We start from the raw sequence: 6,000 nt of genomic DNA, 5'->3' as shown, positions 1-6,000 counted from the left end.
TGCATGACTTACTGATCTTTCCAGTGACCCAGTGAAGGGGGGCTGTACTTGTGCACATTTTACAGAAGTGGACACTGAGGCTCTCCGAAGTCGGGAAAGACTCACAGCCCCTATCCGAGCCTCCAGGGTGGGGGCGCTGCTCTAACAATTCACCACACACACTGGTTCTGACGGCTCTGGCCTCAGAAGTCCTAACACCCAAGCGTGGGCAGGGCCGGTTCCCCCCGGGGCCCCAGGGAGCCCCGTGTCCCCCTTTTCCGGCTGCCAGAGACGCCGCATCCTGGGCCCGCGGCCCCTCCTCATCCTCACGGCCAGCAGCATGGGGTCTGCGCGGCTCTCTGCCTCCCTCTTGTGAGGACCTCGTGAGGACGCTGGGCCCCCTGGGAACCCAGGGTCACTCTTGCCTCAGGGGTCTTGACAAGGTCCCCCTTTGAGGTGACAAATCCCAGGTCCCGGGACAATGACATTGGCAACTTTGAGAGCTGTTTTTCAGCTGACCACAGCCGGAGAGATATCTTTTCTCTTTCTGAAACTCTAAACAAAGGCTCATATTTTGCTGATTCTGGTCAGGCTACTTCTGGGCTATTTGCTGGGTCCTGACAGTGTGCTGTGATGACCCCCTTAGGCCAGCCCTCCACAAGGGTTCTCCTAGCGCCTGCCAAGTGTCGGGTCCTGAGCCATGAGTCTGAGAATACAAAATTGCTAACAGGCTCTAAGTCACTTAAAGACATTAATTCATTCACTAACAAAGGATATTTGTTGAATACTTGCAGGTGCTCGAGACAGGTGCTCAGAAGTAAAAAGTTAACAGCAAAAATCTACCCTCACCCTCTTGAATGATATGATGACATAAACCAGCAAATAACTGACATTCCAGGAGGCTGGGACCCTAGCTCAGAGCCTGTGGCAATTGTTGCTTAAATATGTACACATTTTAACTTTAATTTAATTTAATTTAATTTTAGTAATCTCTACACCCCGCATGGGGCTTGAGCTCACAAACCTGAAATCCTTGGACCCAGCCAGCCAGGCGCCCCTGCTCTAATGGGTGGACCCGCTGACTTTCTATGCTGCTCTGGGGGGCACAGTTGGGACCACTGAAGACCTTCCGAGGACGTATTTGGGAGGAAGAGCACGAGCAAACAAGCAAGACTCAAACCCCTGTGATGTCGTGAGGTCCCATCCTGAATCTGCCACAGTGGTTCCCTGAAGAATGCCCCAAAGATGTCCCGAAACCTGCGAATCTTATTTTATTTGGCAAAAGGGAGTTTGTAGATGAGATTAAAGATTCTGAGGTAAAGAGATTATCCTGTGCAATACAGTCACACATCCTTAGAGAGGCAAAGGGAGATTTGGCCTCAGAAAAAGAAGGTACTTTCTCTGCCACCAAAGCAAGATGATGTCAAGCCCCGGCTTTGATGGAGGAACGCAGCTGTGGATGGAAACACATTCTCCCCTTAGGGCTTCAGGTTGGAGCAAGCCCCCGCTGGCCCCTTCATTTCTGTCCCCCGAATCACACGTGCGTGTGGATTTTATTGGCTGATTTTGCAGTAATCTGTTACAGCAGCGAGAGGAAGCTAGTACGGATTAGCGACCCTAAAGACGGACTCCTAACAGGAGGCGGAGGGTGAGGACCGTCCTTGGTTGCTGCGCAGCTGGCGGCCCCGCAGGCAGTTCAGGCACACTTCCACCAAGGAAGGGAAGGCGACCCGGCATTTTCAACCTCAGGGGCCTTCAAAACAAGACAGAACAGAAGCTTTAAACCAACTCAGTGTCCGAAATGGCGTGTATGATCTCTGTTCAAAGACCATCTCGTGTTTTAATGTTCTTATACAAGTTGAGAAAAAACAAACTTCACACTGACGTATCTTTATAAAATAAAATTTAACCAGCCGAAGTTTAAATTATTATTTTTTAAAATGACAATTGCTGGTCTTTATTGATTTGTAGAAAGTCTTTAGATACAGAATTATGGAAATTAGCCTTTGTAACATGAGTAGCCAGGTATTTTTCTAGGGTTAGGGTCTATTTATTTATTTATTTATTTATTTATTTTTTATTTTTATTTTTATTTTTTTAATTTTTTTTTTAACTTTTTTTGATTTATTTTTGAGACAGAGAGAGACAGAGCATGAATGGGGGAGGGTCAGAGAGAGAGGGAGACACAGAATCTGAAACAGGCTCCAGGCTCTGAGCCGTCAGCACAGAGCCCGATGCGGGGCTTGAACTCACGAACCGCGAGATCATGACCTGAGCCGAAGTCGGACGCTTAACCGACTGAGCCACCCAGGCGCCCCTATTTATTTATTTTTTAACGTACATCCAAGTTACTTAGCATGTTGTGCAGTAGTGATTTCAGGAGTCGAACCCAGTGATTCATCCCCTACGTATAACACTGAGTGCTCATCCCGACAAGTGTCCTCCTTAATGCCCCTCGCCCACTTAGCGCATCCCCCACCCGCAACCCCCCCAGCAGCCCTCAGTTTGTTTTCTATATTTAAGAGTCTCTTGGGGCGCCTGAGTGGCTCAGTCGGTTAAGCGTCTGACTTCGGCTCAGGTCACGATCTCGCGGTTCTTGAGTTCAAGCCCCACGTCAGGCTCTGTGCAGACAGCTCAGAGCCTGGAGCCTGCTTCAGATCCTATGTGTGTCTCTCTCTGCCCCACCCCGCTTCCACTCCGTCTCTGTCTCTCTCAAGAATAAACATTAAAAAAAAGTCTCTTATATTTTGCCCCCCTCCCCGTTTTTATATTATTTTTCCTTCCCTTCCCCTATGTTCATCTGTTAAGTTTTTAAAATTCCACCTGTGGGTGAAGTCATAGGATACTTGTCTTTCTCTGACTAATTTCACTTAGCATAATACCCCCCAGTTCCATCCACGTAGTTGCAAATGGCAAGATTTCGTTCTTTTTGATGGCAGAGTAATACTCCATTTGTGTGTGTGTGTGTGTGTGTGTGTGTGTGTGTGTGTGTGTATACCACATCTTCTTTATCCATTCATCCGTCGATGGACATTTGGGCTCCTTCCATACTTTGGCTATTGTGGATAGTGCTGTTTAAATTATTCTCTTGTGATTTAAGGCATGAATGAAGAATCATATATGTTGCATGTCACAACTGTGTTTTGTGGTCAGCTTTATCGAGATGTACGGACTGTTGTGGATACAGTTTGACGAGCACTGACTCAGGCAGCTGTATAACTGCCGCCACTATTGACAGAGATGGGTTTTGTCCCCCTTTGAACTTCCCTCACGCTGCTCTGCTGTCCTCCGGTCCCTCCAACCCCGGGGCCCTGGCAACCACTCATCTGTTCTCTGTCCCCACGGTTTGGAATTTTCTAGAACATGGTAAACTGGTGGAAGAGTGTGACTAGCTTTGTCTCCATGCAGCTTGTCCTTACTACACAGCATGTAGAGCACGTGGCTGGGATTTGCCCTGTCACCTGTCCTGAGAGTCCTTCTGAGTTTGGCCTATTACATCTCCTGACTGGACATTTGGTCTTAGTTCTTCCTCAGTTTTATGCTACGCTTTAAAATTGTATAACCCCTTTTGTTTGTTCTTTAAATCTTTCAGAATAGGACTCAGAGGTTATGCCCTCGGGAAACAGACTTTGAGACAGGGATCACGGACAGGGGGGTTCCTGGGGACCGCCCTTGTGGTTGGAGCGTACCAGGCAGTGAAGGAAGCAGGGCTGGACAGAGGGACAGGGGGCTGAGAAGATGGTCTCAGCTGACCCTACGGGGGCCTCTGGAGCTACACAGTTGTCCCCTGGTAGCCACAGGTGCTGGCCTTTATGTGTTTGCATGGAGAAGTCCTGGTGTGGGCAGCCTCTGTGAAGGAGGGGGGACCTGGGAGACACTCAGCTTCGAGCCACCAGCCACTGGCACCCCTAGCAGCTGAGAGAAATGCTGCTTCTGTATGTTTGGGGGGTTTGCATGGTGCACACAGCATCCACTACAGTCCACCCAGAACTGCTCAGCTCGATGTATGTTCTGGAAACACCTCACCCAGGGCCTCGTTAGGCTTCTTTTTCTGCAGGGAAACTTGTAAGAAAAAGATTAGTGTGGTGAGCTACAGCCCCCAGCGCCACCCTGGGCTGGACTCATCATCCCCCACCTGCAGCCACACCCTCCTCCCTCTGTCCCTGTCTCCGAGGCTGAGTTGCTGGGGCAGCCCAGCCCAGACCCCAGTCCCTGAGGGGCCCGAGTGCTTTGTCAGCAACCGTCAGACTAAGGGTGCCGTGCACTCCCCGTCTGCACCAGGAGGGCCTGTGCACTTGCGGTGCCCAATCATCAGCTCTCCAGGCCTCTGTCTTCACGGTCCCTACTGGGAGGACACCCTCCCAGCCTCTTCTTCCTCCTTTAAGACTCAGCTAAAGACACCGCTTTTTATTTTCTTAGCTTTATTACTTTTACTTTTATTTGAAAACCATTCAGGTATACAGAACAATTGCAAGAAGAAGCATAGGAAAATATCTTCACATACCCTCTCCCAGGTTCCGCTCTTAGCATTTTGCTCCGTTTGCTTTATCATTTGTTCCGAACCACCTAAGTTGCTGGTGTCATGGCACCTTACTCCTGTCTAGTCCCTTTGGGCTGTTCTAACAGAAACGTCATAGACCAGGTGCCTTATAAACAGCAGGAAAGTATTTTCCATAGTTCTAGAGGCTGGAAAGTCCAAGATCAAAGTGCCAGCAGGTTTGGTCACTGGTGAGGACCTGCTTCCTGGTTCAGAGGCTGTCTTTCCACCACCTGCTCATGGGGACAGAAGGGGCAAGGGTGCTCCCTGGGGTCTCTGCCATAAGGGCACTGATCCCAGGGCACCTGGGTGGCTCAGTTGGTTGAGTGTCCATCCAACTCCTGGTTTCGGCTCAGGTCACGATCTCGAGGTTTGTGAGTTCGAGCCCCACATTGGGCTCTGTGCCAATAGCACGGGGCCTGCTTGGAAGGCTCTCTCTCTTTCTTTCTCTGACCCTCCCCTCCCCTCTGTCTCTCTCTGAAAAATAGATAAACAAACATAAAAATTTTTGAGAAAAATAAGGCACTCATCCCATTCACGTAGGTTCCATCCTCATTACATCCCAAAGTCTCCACCATCAAATACCATCATATCGGGGATTCAGTTTCAACATATGAATTCTGGGGGGACACGGACATTCAGTCTATGTTAACCTCTAAACATTTCAGTGTACATTTTTTGAGAATAAGAATATTCTCTTACAGAACCACAGGACTGTTATCAATTTCCCCGAACTTAACATTGATGTAACACGTTTATCTAATCCACGTCTGAATTCCAGTTTTGTCATTCTTGTTCCAGTTATGTTTCCAATAATGGTCCTTATAGTCTTTCTGTCTGCACTGGCAGATCCAGTAGGATCAGATATTGCATTTAGTTGTCCTGTCGGAAAAAGTGGTCTTTTATGGCAGTAACATTTCTGAAGAATACAGTCCTTCTTTGTTTGTTTAACAGCATGTTCCTCATTCAGGGTTTGTCTGCAGTTTTCTCAAATATATGCAGGATACGCATTCCTGGCCAGATTAAGTGATGTAGTGTCCTTCTAAGGGCATCACATTGGAAGGTACATGGTGTTCGTCTGCCCCTCACTACCATGTTAATTTTTTATCAGTCGGCCAATGTTGCCTCATTTCTACACTGTAACTGTAATAATCAGCCTGTGGAGAGAGGCTTTCAGACCTTAAAAACTTTCTTCCCTTCATCTGGATCCCCTGCTGCCCCTTCGCATCTCTCTGATGATTCTTGTCCAAGCCGTTTCTAAGAAGTCTTCTCTGGTTTCTCAGCCTGACTCAAACCCTTTGCCTTGGTCTCTGCACATGTTATAAACACAGACAGCCCCCTCTCGTTGTATCTATTGGCCGTCTCCCTGCCTCACTGGATCCCTGCAAGCCCAGCACCTAGTTGAGGGCTGTAGGGGCCATGCGCTTAGTTCATCGATTAACTGAATGAATAAATGGATGAATGAATGGATGATCAACTGCTCT

Source organism: Panthera tigris, chromosome A2 (assembly GCF_018350195.1).
Source record: "Panthera tigris isolate Pti1 chromosome A2, P.tigris_Pti1_mat1.1, whole genome shotgun sequence".
Lineage (NCBI taxonomy): Eukaryota > Metazoa > Chordata > Mammalia > Carnivora > Felidae > Panthera > Panthera tigris.
Note: the sequence above shows the minus strand (reverse complement) of the source record.